The 12,937-nt window shown below is 45.8% G+C and overlaps 1 protein-coding gene across 3 annotated transcripts in view; it reads right to left on the bottom strand.

Annotated features, from left to right (window-relative positions):
• Positions 1 to 11,991, bottom strand: part of LOC308088672 (uncharacterized protein) — a 36,736-nt gene extending 24,745 nt beyond the window's left edge. For 2 of the 3 annotated variants that reach the window (XM_080433223.1, XM_080433225.1), the window contains exon 1: positions 11,886 to 11,991. The gene's annotated coding sequence lies outside the window, so the exon portion shown is untranslated. Of the gene's footprint in view, positions 1 to 11,881 lie in introns of all 3 variants that reach the window. The other variant, XM_080433224.1, reaches the window with a different exon arrangement.
• Positions 11,992 to 12,937: the final 946 nt, after the last annotated feature.

The raw sequence follows: 12,937 nt of genomic DNA, 5'->3' as shown, positions 1-12,937 counted from the left end.
CTCAGGGGCCGGGCCAGTGTTTGCCGACGCCGGCAGGAGAGCCACCTCCGCAGCTGTGGACAGGGTCTACAGGGCCTCGGGAAACAAAGAAAGGAGGCAACGTCTGGCCTCCTGGCTCCGACCCCCCCCCCCCGCCGTGCCCCGACCTCGCCAGGAGAGGTCGCGGGCAGGGGACGGGCTCCTAACCGTCAGCCGGCGTCGTCCCGCTCTTCATCGACCAGAACCAACTCCATAGAGGGTCAACCTGGTTCCCTAGGTGTTGGCGACGTCAGGCGCAAAGACAAACAGCCCCCCCCCACCCTCTTCCCCTAGACCCCCACGACGAGACACGGGAGCTAGCCGCAGAGGTAAATGACAGTCGTATCCCGGTTTCCCCGGGCGTTCAGCTGGCCCCTCCACGGCCACTCGGTTGGCGTGGAGAGAGGCTCGTCCCCCAGTCGTTGCTGGGGAAGAGGACTGGCGCTCATCTTGCCCCGATGGACAGAGCCAAGGACTGGCGCTCATCTTGCCCCGATGGACAGAGCCAAGGGCGACTCCTCTGGTACAAAGAGACTCAAACAGACGCTATGTTTAATGAACAAAGTTCAGTTGAAATGTTGTCCTATTGTTCCACTGTGTGTCCATGTGCAGCCTGTGTGTGGAATAAAAGTATTGCCAATTACACAACCGCCCATTATTTCACATATCAGGAAACGATGCGGATCGGCCCCCGAAGAAAGGGGGGGCCACCGTCATCATCTCCCTTCTTTAATGAGCCCACAGTGCTCGGAATGTCCTCTTGGCGACATTCCGAACACTGCTGGGACAAACCCTGTGCATGCAATGAACAAAATTAATCAAATGCAGGTAGTACAACCTTTTGCAATGAATCAAATGTCTCAAATGTATCAATTATAGGGAGTAAAACAAGTGCCCCCTTTAAACGTAAAAATGCAAACCGAATCCCTGGGTGTTACACACCGTTCAAAAGGGCTACAGGTTGCAATTCTCCAGCAAACCTCCTATGACAGACAAAGTGTTGTCTGTCATGGAGATTGGTGGACGAGCATAGACCTCAAGGATGCCTATTTCCACGTTTCAATCTACCCGCTGCACCGAAAGTTCCTGCGCTTTGGCTATGAAGGAAAAGTGTACGAGTACACAGTGCTCCCGTTTGGTATGTCTCTGAGCCCTCAAGTGTTCGTGAAGTGCACCGATGCGGCCATAGCTCCACTGAGGCAGCAGGGGCTACGCCTGTCGACCTACATCGACGACTGGCTGCTGACCGTGGACTCGAGGGAGGAGGTGGCGCGGCACACGGAGGTGGCCATTGCACACCTGACATCCCTGGATTTCACAATCAACGCTGAGAAGAGCGTTCTGATCCCATCTCAGCAGGCCACTTTCATAGGGATCTCGCTGAACTCAACCACGCTTATGGCGCGTCTGTCTCAGGACAGGATAGCCGGTTTTCTGGCATGTGTGAGGTCTCTTCGCCTGGGACGTCGAGTCACGTACAGAACATGCACGCAAGCTCATGGCATCGGCCATACACCTGGTTCGGTTGGGCAGGCTCCACATGAGACCATTTCAGAGGTGGATGCGGGCTCTAGGGATCCCGCACACCATGGGTTCTCGGAAGGTGGTGGTGTCCTCACAGTGCGTGGAGGCACTCCGACCGTGGTCACAATCGACTTTTCTGTCCGAAGGGGTCAGAATAGGCGCTGTAATATCACGGAAGGTTATTACCACAGACGCAAGCCTCTCGGGATGGGGGGCTGTCCACAAGGGCTACTCGGCCAGGGGGACGTGGGATCCCGTTCTGCGGGAGGCCCACATCAATTACCTGGAGTTACTGGCGGTCTTCCTCGCTCTCAAACATTTCGAGGGTCGTATTCTGGGGTGTCATGTGCTGATCAGGACGGACAACACCACAACGATGTGTTATGTCAACCAAACAGGGGGGCTTGGCCTCCCGTGTGTTGGACAGACTAGCACGTGATCTGACGCTCTGGTGCAACTCGCGCCTAGTGTCGATACGAGCGTCTCATGTTCCGGGCTTCCTGAACTGCGGGGCGGACCTGCTGTCCAGGGGCGGGCTTTGGTACGGGGAGTGGTTCTTTTTCAACTGTTAAGGTGTACCTGGCGGCCATTTCCGCCATTTACGGTTGGTCATCATCCGCTGGTGCGCCGTTTCATGAACGGTGCTAGGCGGGCCAGGACGGTTAACAGGCCTCTGTTCCCAAAGTGGGACCTGGCGGTGGTGCTGGATGCACTCTGCCGTCCTCCTTCCGAGCCGTTTGAGTCTGCGGATCTGAGGATCGTGAGTCTCAAGACGGTCCTCTTGGTGGCCCTGTGTACAGCTAAGCGGGTCAGTGACATGCAGGCACTCTCAGTGAGTTTGGAATGCATGTGGTTCTCAGACGACGGCAAGAGGGTTCTGCTTAAACCCAACTTGGCGTTTGTGTCTAAGACCGGGATGGTGGCCCGAGCCCCTGTTGAGCTGGTGGATTTCCATCCGCCACCTTTCGCCTCGGCGGAGGATAGGCGGTTGCACTGTCTTTGTCCAGTAAGGGCTCTAAAGCTCTACTGCCAGAAGACGGCGGCCGGCCGTGGGTCGACACAGCTTTTTGTCTCTTTTGGCCGGACTGGTCAGAGGAAGGCAGTGGCTAAGCCGACGCTGTCCAGATGGATCGTGGAGGCGATCAGACTGGCCTATGTGAGTAGCGGCTCTACAGTTCCGGTGGGACTGAGGGCTCATTCTATTCTACTCGGGGCGTGGCTGCATCTTGGGCCCTTTACAAGGGTGTTTTGATGCAGGAAATATGCTCGGCGGAAAACTGTTCGTCTCCGTCTACTTTTGCGGCTTTCTACAGCTTGGACGTGGCGGCATCTTCGATGGCGCACACTGTCCTGGGGGTAGCAGCTGTTTCGAGCCAGGGGAGAGATGAGCAGGCCTAGGGGCCGTGCTTTATCTCCTGGTTTTTATCCTTCCTCTTAGGCCCCCCCTGGACCAGCTAGGCTTGGGTCCTGGGGGAGGAGGCCCTGTTCTTCATTTTAGTATGGGATAGACTCGTGTCTGCCCGTTAGTTGAATGAGGCAGTCTGTCAGGGTCTTTCCTTCTGGTACTTTTCCACACCCTGGCCCGGAGGGCCGGGGCGCCCTTGGGGCTGGGGTCTCGCCCGTGGGGCGGGACCTGGGGGCTGAGGTTGTGCGGATCCGTAGGGTCGTGTGACTTAGTGCCCCAGGGGGGTTTATGAGTCCCATAGTGAGTATATCATGGAGAAGGGAAAAGACAACTAGAGGTTACATATGTAACCCCAGTTTCTTTACCTGTGTGATATACTCACCTAACACCCCTTCTGTGCGCATTTGGCGTGCAGAGGGAAGTTCTTAAGAGGGCGTGTTCTAGTTACACGAGGGGTTTTATACCCCTTCAGGATTGCCGGAACGCGTAACATGACACTAGCCAATCAAAATAATTGTCGCAGGAGTCCATGTGTGTTGCTCTTTGCATCGCCAGGGGGCGATGTTATCCCATAGTGAGTATATCACTCCGAAGGTAAAGAAACTGGGGTTACATACGTAACCTCTAGTTATGTATCAGACAGAGCACAATAGAGGTTATTTTCTATTCTCTAAGTCTAAGTGAAAGTCTAAGACCTAGGGATGAGTGTGGGTCATTTCTGGTAACAACAGACAAGGTGCGGCCTTTGCGGGCTGCTAAAGGGAATCCCATGACCAGGGGTCTGTCTGACCGGTCGATTATATGTCCCGAGGTGGACTCCCGGAAGATAGACCATGCCAGAAGTTGAGTGGCATGGGGTCCCCGGTTCGATTCCTGGGCCTTGGCAAGGTGTAGAGGGGTCATTGAGCAGGACACTAACCCCTAACTGCTCCCCCTCCCCCCAAGGTTAAATTATTATTATTTCCCTGATACATGCACGCTGGCGGGCCTTCACCTATGAAGTAGAGCGGTCTGACGGAACGGTAACCAGCAGGTTTTTCATTCTGTTCAGTCCCAGCTTTACTTTGGCAGGTCCCTATTAAGTCCCTATTAGGGAAGGCCCGGGCAGATGTCGTATAGCACTATGGGGGAAGAGCTATATGGAGTAGAGATTGCAGGTATGCTAGCAGGCTCTAAGGTCATGACCATGGCCTGGTGTATAGTTGCCAGGTTGGTCGTTGACCAACGTGTGAGGGGCCGCATTCCGAATTAAGGGAGCTGCAGGACCCAATAACAAAATTAATTAAAAAAAATGACACTCATGTGGCCCTGAGTGGGTTGTTGAGTAAAAATGTGTACTGGACAGGTGTCTATTATCCACTGTCTATCAAATATAAGGCCAGCCTGGTGGTTCCACTCTGTGAAGGTCATTGTACTCCGAGCCAGTGTGTACAGGTGATGTGCTGTATAGAATGTACTCATCATTGTTCCACGCTTGTTGAGTAAAATGTGAGTATATATGTGTGCTGTATACCACGGAGGGAACGGAACCCGCCAAGCCAGGTGTGGAACACATAGAAGGTGTGACCCAGCGCTTTCTGTCAGACGTTGTGTCGAGCAAAAACAAAAGAGACTGTCGTCCTTAACCACACCATGGCTGGTCTAATACTGACTGTAGAGGTGTCCCCAGGCCTCAAATCAGAGTAACCAAGTGGTGTCAAAATTCCAGGAACAAGGTAAAAAAACAACAAAAAAAAAGAGGCCTTGGACTGAATCGTGAGTGGCTCATATGTTCAACTTGACCTGCCCAAATAGGCTCCTGTCCTGGTTCATCGCTGTGACTGCCTAACAAGGCTGGGAAAGTAATGGTAGGATCACCAGATACATGCAGAGGCTCAAAGTCATGAGCTGGGCAGAAAAAAAATAATAAAAAGAACAGTAGCACTTCAGCCTAAGTGTTGCGCTCACTTCTGTGTCCCGTGGACCAAAAGTTGGACCTCAGGGACCGGTGTGGGGCTGTTTGTATGCCGATGTTAAGGTTATGGAGACTGAGCCGTGTCTGTACCTAAGTAGAGATGGTTGGCTGAGGATGGTTGATACCGGACCGCTGACCAGAACACCTATAATGGGACCCTAAGATTTGGTAACGCATGCTCACTATGTTGTCCCATCAGCATGGTGGATATGGCCATATGGAGCTTATCCTGACTGCCGGGGATTACTGGGAGTAACGTGGAACCAATGACAAAGGCAATGAGGTGTTTCAGATCTCTTCAGGTGAGGACGGAAGTTTGGCTCCATTGCCCGTTGGCTGCAGAAAAGGTATTGAACCTGACGTGACAAATGTGCTATGTGCAGTATACTCCGGGAGATGAGTAGCCTGGTATCCAGCCTGCTTCGCTACGTTCGGCGGACTTTATTTTCTCTCTTCGCTTCTCAGTCTGGAAAGCCTCCTATCTCCAAGGGAGGCGGTACATGGCATAAGGTAGGCATCGAACCGTGGCTTCTGATTGGTCTGTGGTGCGGGGCGGGACAAAAAAAACAGTGTGATCGTTGTGATTCGTCATTCGTTTGAACAACATCCAATCAGCAACGACGTTGCCCAACGTAACATATGTAGTTCCAGTGTAGTTCTGCAAAACGAGTCAATAGGGTGCTCTCCAGACTGAGAAGCGAAGAGAGAAAAAAAACGAACGTAGCGAAGCAGGCTGGATCCCAGGCTAGGAGATGAGCGGCCGTGGGCGAGAGCTTTGCCATTTGCCCCATAGTAGACCCACTGGGTCCGATTTGGAGTGGCACATGTGGCACACAGAGGCCTAGCCCTGGAGTTAAAATGCTGTAGTACTGCACTGAAATTATATTTATTTGAAATAAAAAGAAAAGGATGAGACGCACCAGGCGACAGTGGAGGGATTTCTGCACCCTGTCACGCCATGCACGTCCAAAGTGTGAAGACATGCCATGGGCTAATGGAGAATACTGCTACAGGTGTTAATCTGGGTAGTACGGATTGTAACATACAGTTGAAGGTCACATCGTACTATGAGAAATGAAGCTCTAAACCTCAAGAGTTGTCCTACTGTTCATTACCCAAGCGGGTGATGACCTATGTTAGAGATAATATGCTGACGGGAGAAAGTGGCTATGCATAATATATTGTACTTTTAGGCGGTGGAATGTTGTTCGGATAACAGGGGAAGTGGACCTGGTGGGGCGAGAGTCAGATATAGGCAAAATTACACAGCCATACAGGACTCAGCCGCCTGGGAGACTTACCCAACACGCCCAGACAGTCAGAACTTTGACTAATTCTCTATCCGGGACGAAATACCCGAAAATGACCACGCCCTTTTTTTAAATGACCATAACCGGTGCACTACTTCCAACATGGCTCTATCTGCTAAACCGTTGGAGCTACAGATTTACTGAGGTGCTCAAAATATTCAGAATAGGGAAACATAGAAAAGTGCAATATTTCTATTTGAAATGTTATGACAGAACAGCTAAAAAACGGGTTTGGCTATAACTTTTGAACCAGATGAGCTATAAATGCAAACTTGGTGTCTAAATCATGTTTTTTGACAATTAGAAACATGTTGGAATGCTTATCTTTATGACTGGGTGTGGCTGGACCTCTATTTTACATATTTCAAACAAATATTAGTTTTGACAATTTGTTTTACTTACTTCAATCTTTGTCATTTTTGGCAAACTTAGTGTCTACTTTATGCTTTTTGAGCATTAGAAACACATTGGAATGCTCATATTTATGATTGAATCCATCTAGATCACTCTGACTTGCTTATTACAAATATGGCCACTATACCAAACATGTTATGTAACATAAAGTTTCATCCAGATTAAGTCTATACAGTAGTTGTAGGAATGAGATCAAATTAAGATCAAACTTTTCAATTTGTTATTGAAACAATGTAATATGACTATAGAACCCAAAGTATACAGCAACAGCCAGTACACTATGCACATCAATGCTCAGCGTACATTGAACACTATCATAATAGTCAAAGGTGTATGGAATTTGAACAATATGTTTAAATTATAATCAGAAAATGTAATTGCTTAAAAAACAAATGGTTGCTCGGAATCTGTCTTGGTGTTACTACAACAACAGAACAGCTCTGCACTGACTGACTGACTGACTGACTGACTCTCTCACACACACACACACACACACACACACACACACACACACACACACACACACACACACACACACACACACACACACACACACACACACACACACACTTTTTAAATGTCCTAATCATACGTCTATATTTCGAAATGCAACAGACTCCAGCTTTGCAACATTAGCTGTGTCCATCAAACACTGACACTTGGGTGGGAGGAAGGTTCTCAAGGGACCTGGTACCATTTGACCAACATCAGCCTTCCCAGACTATGGGAAAAGGAGTGCATGTATCTCACAGAAACCCTGGTCACACTCACCTTGGAGCCTGAAAAGATCAACCTGAAAAGATAAATTTCCATGTAAAAGTCTGGAATTCAAAATGTACTTGAGTAAAAGTACAAAAGTATTGGTATCAAAATGTACTTAAGTACCAAAATTAAAAGTACTGAAATGTTTGAAAATAGCAGATCTACAAGCTCACAACGCGTCGCGATGCGACGCGTTGTGAGCTTTAAGATCTGCTATTTTCAAATAGCCTAGGTATAAAATAGGGCTAAAGTGGTTAATGTATGTTTTATAATTTTATATTATAATAATTTATATCTGCAAAGTAACAAGTAACTACATTCTAATAATTGTAGTGGAGTAAAAGTATGATATTTGCCTCTTAGATGTAGTGTGATAGAAGTAAAAATATAGACAATTGGAAATTCTCCGGTAAAGTAAAAGTATAATAATATTAATAGTAATATTCCTATTTGAAATGTAGTTAAAGTCATCAGCTTGGAAAAGAAAAGAAAAACAAACTAGAAAAAGTGCTTCTCGGAGCACAGGTCTCCGCCAGGTCAGGTAGGTTATTGTGGCCTCCTGGTGGCGCTATAATATGGCAATGCGAAAATGGTGCCATTTCTTTTTCGGCCTTGCATGGCAATCGGACACTGCATTCATGATTTGAGGCACTTTGTTCCAAAAATGTGTTTTGCTAAATTAGACCTGCTGGTGGCGCTATAACAGGCCAATGTGAAAAGGGTGGCATTTCTTCCTCGGCCTAGTGGGAATGTGTGCCCAAGATTTCACGGAAATCGCACCTTGCGTTCATGATTTGAGGCATTTTGTTCAAACGGACCTATCCAGCAAACTTTGGAAGCCAATGTTGGCCAATTAGGATGGAATATGAAATATCGGACACTTCCATCTTGATCACATGACTATAGAGATACTGTGTACCGATTTGCGTGATTTTTGGACAGAATGTGAAGGAGTAATAGCAAAAAACTAGACGCGTCGCAATTCAGGGCAATTGCAGAGTGTGGTTGCGCCGACACGAGTCGCGGGTTGCTGCCGCCGGGACTCGAGGAATACGCTGGGAGGAATACCGTCGGAGGCTGTGCCAATTACATTGTCACGCAACTCCTGAGATCACTTGCGTTTCATTTTGAGAGGATTGGTCCCCCCAACATAATGGTTTTTGCATCAAAAGGTTACATTTTGAGCATTTGTGGCGCCCCCTATGGATCAAAGTGGAAATTATTTTGGGGATTTGTTGAGTAAACCACACTTGACATGTGATTCAAATTTGGGATTGACTGAACGTTTTGTTCGTGATTTGTGGGCTTTTTTGTAAAACCGCCCCCTCCCGCTAACTTTGGAAGCCATTTACGGACGAACGGTATGGACTATCAAAATGTTTCGGTCCAGACTATCGCATGGGTCCAGAGATCATGTGTACCGATTTTTGTGAAATTTGGACAAAATATATGGGAGGAGGAGCTAAAAGTGTGTTTTGAAGAAAATTCAAAATGGCGGAAAATCTATCCTGACGCAAATGGGCGTGGCCTATATGGGGAGTTGCGTCATGACCCAAGGAATCTAGGGGAAAAAAGATTTTTATTCTAGGACCTACGGCTCAAAAGTTATAGGCCAAAAACGTAAACTGGGCTGTTATAGCGCCACCATGAGGCCGAATGATATAATTTTTCTTTTAATAATTTTGCACTAGATTATGAACCTCCCCTCCAAGTCTTGTAACTCTAGCCCTTACGGTTTCTGAGAAAAAAATACTTGAATTTGAGTTTTTTCACTTTTCCATTAAAGTGGATGGGGACATTTAATGCACTAATAAATCAATATCAATAAAACTATGCAACCAATCTCTTAGCAAAGTACAAGCGCACGATTCCCGATGAAGCCGGTCATTTTGACATATGCCACTAAATTGGGAAAAATAAACTGTGGGAGGAATAGCGGTTTGAAATATTGTTTATCTATAAAGAAGGAATAAAGTTTATCTATAACAATAGTCTGGTTGCCCATTCGGGCAACCACACTAACTAGACGCGTCGCAATTCAGGGCAATTGCAGAGTGTGGTTGCGCCGACGCGAGTCGCGGGTCGCTGCCGCCGGGACTCGAGGAATACGCTGGGAGGAATACCGTCGGAGGCTAAGCCAATTACATTGTCACGTAACTCCTGAGATCACTTGCGTTTCATTTTGAGAGGATTGATCCCCCCAACCCCTCCCACTAAATAAATAGGCCCCTCCCACAAATGTAGCGGGCCAATGACATCGTCCTGTAACTCCTGAGATCACCTGCTTTTCATTTTGAGAGGAGTGATCCCCCCAAAAATCATGTTTTTGCATCAAACGGTTACGTTTTGCGCAGTTGTGGCGCCCCCTATGGATCAAAGTGGAAATGCTTTTGGGGATTTGTTGAGTAAACCACCCTTGACATGTGATTCAAATTTGGGATTGACTGGACGTTTCGTTCGTGATTTGTGGGCTTTTTTGTAAAACGGGCCCCTCCCTCTAACTTTGGAAGCCATTTACGGACGAACGGTATGGACTATCAAAATTCTGTTTCGCTCCAGATTTTCGCATGGGTCCAGAGATCATGTGTACCGATTTTTGTGAAATTTGGAGAAAATATGTGGGAGGAGGAGCTAAAAGTGTGTTTTGAAGAAAATTCTAAATGGCGGAAAATCTATCCTGACGCAAATGGGCGTGGCCTATATGGGGAGTTGCGTCATGACCCAAGGAATCTAAGGAAAAAAATATATTGATTTTACGACCTACGGTTTAAGAGTTATAGGCCAAAACGTAAAGGGGGCTGTTATAGCGCCACCATGTGGCCGATTAGTGTAATTATTTGTAAGATAATTTTGGACTAAATTATGAACCTCCCCACCAAATCTGGTAACTCTAGCTCTTACGGTTTCAGAGAAAAAAATACTTGAATTTGAGTTTTCTCACTTTTCCATTAAAGTGGATGGGGACATTTAATGCACTAATAAATCAATATCAATAAAACTATGCAACCAATCTCTTAGCCTTATACAAGCGCACGATTCCCGGTGAGGCCGGTCATTTTGACATATGGCACTAAATTGGGAAAAATAAACTGTGGGAGGAATAGCGGTTTGAAATATTGTTTATCTATAAAGAAAGAAGGAATAAAGTTTATCTATAACAATAGTCTGGTTGCCCATTCGGGCAACCACACTAATAAAGTGTGAAGATTACTATAGTCTGGTTGCCCTGTTAGGGCAACCACACTAATTAGTTTTCCAAAAGTCAGCCTCCTGGTGGCGCTCTAAAACATTCACAACACATCAGCATTGATAGATGTGTGTCCACAGACAGACAAACAGAGACAGAAAATATATGTAGGCTGTCTGATAATTCTATTCCAATCTCACTACTTCATAAGAAGTTATATTCATAATTAATTAACGTGTGTTATTAACAATATGCCACTTGAGTATTAAATAATAGTTAAAGGTAACACAAGCAAATTATTTAATTGTATTTTAAATAGGAATTAAATCCCAATACACAGAATTAACAATGCAATGAGTAAATACAATACAATAAGAATGAATCCTAGGTCACCTTACTTTGTTTTGATCACTAAATAACACCAAGGTTCAGGGTGAAAAATAGCAAAAAAAATTCTAATGGGATCCATAAACGTGCTTTATTATGTCCTCACAAGTATGAGACAGAGAGTCTCGTCCTCAACATGGACAGCGTCACACTGGTGCGACAATAGACGCTCACGACACATCGCCACGCATTTCAATGAGCGGGTCCCCATCAGCGTGGGGACAGACCAGGGATGTCTGTCTTCGGCATGCCCCGAAACTACCATCCTCAAACCCAGCTCCGTTGCTAGCTGGGTTTGAGACGCATTGTGAGCTTGTATATCTGCTATTTTCAAAAGATTTTTATACATTTAGAAAACTTGAAATGTAACATTAGGCATAATGAGTACTTTTACTTTTACTCAAGTACATTTTGAAGTCCGGACTTTTACTTGTAACAGAGTATTTCTACATTGCAGTATTGATACTTTTACTTAAGTAAAACAATTGCGTACTTTTTCCACCACTGCCTACCATATAGATTGGACAAAATTGCATATTCATAAAAAAAAATCTAATCTTTGTCTCTTTGTATTTAAAAGCAAACTCACCAGTGAAACGGAACGGCCAAGACTGCACGTCAGGAGCTGCAAGCTTGACTGAGTGAAACTGCTCTAGTGTTTCACCACAGCACACAACGCCGCAATGTCAGTAAGTTAATTCTAATTCTAATTTTAGTAAAGAGGAATTAACTTACTGACATTGTCGTCATCGTGGACATGAGCAGCACTCAGGCAGTTAGTACCCGGATAGCCCTGGTTCAGAGCGTTAGTGAGTTCCCTCTAACGCCCTGGAAGACCCCTCGATCTGCGCACGTACAAGGAATTCCACTGCCCTGCCAGCACTCAAGAGTAGTGAAAATAAACTAAACCATTTCGCTACTCACCGAAGCAAAGGCTGTTTTGTGTTGTTGAAAGTCTATTCTCCGCACTGGGGAGCCTCTCAGCACCCCACCTACTCTGTAAAATACACTTTTGTGCCTTGAAATAAACCGACGTACCGGACAGAGAAAGTTTTTCTTCTACTACTTCATTTTTCTCCCCACCAATGCTTTACCTACTCACCACTGCCACTTAATGGTTGCGGAGTGAATTGCACCTGATGGAAACTATTAAGCATGACGCAAATCTCTCTCTCACAGTGTTTATTAATATAAATTTTGACAAACTATGACTTTAGAAAAAATTATTTGCAACATTTTGGTATAATTTCCATAAATAGTTGTACATTCTTAAATTGCATCATTTTACACGTGCATTATAATTTGATAATTTCATAAATACTTTTAAATAAAATATTTTATATAAAATGTTGTAGTTTGTTATTTGTGTTGTTCCTTTATTCTTTCATTACAATTGTACTAGAATTAGCATTTTCTGCCATTTCTGTTAATCACTCAGCATCAATCACAATCGAGATCAATTAACCAGCATGCATCTGCATGCCATTGCTATTCCTGGTTGGAAGTGTGGAGACATTGCAAACAAAGCCAGAGTTGTGTCGGCTGTTGTGTGAGTTAGTACACGTTGTTTGCACACACACACACACACACACACACACACACACACACACACACACACACACACACACACACACATATACATATATATATATATATATATATATATAGAGAGAGAGAGAGAGAGAGAGAGAGAGATCAAACAAGGCTTCATCATGGCTGAGCTGCCTGAGCAGGTAATGGAGGACGAATTGTCCAAATGCAGCAATTATAGTGGCGATATCACCAAAAGAAATAAAGGCTACAACAGACATAGACTAGCAAACCTTGCCAGTCCCACAACATGCAGTCTGTTGTTCCCCAATGTGGATAGACTGAATTATATTTGTTTTAAATGTACTACGCATTTAAATAAAAATACTAACAGAAAGGGACGTAAGAGGACTGTGGCTGTGGGCAGTACTTTGAGAAAGATGCAG

This window comes from Gymnoscopelus braueri (genome assembly GCF_963280865.1).
Source record: "Gymnoscopelus braueri genome assembly, chromosome: 7".
In the NCBI taxonomy this organism is placed as follows: domain Eukaryota; kingdom Metazoa; phylum Chordata; class Actinopteri; order Myctophiformes; family Myctophidae; genus Gymnoscopelus; species Gymnoscopelus braueri.
This window is presented reverse-complemented; position numbering and strand designations above follow the sequence as displayed.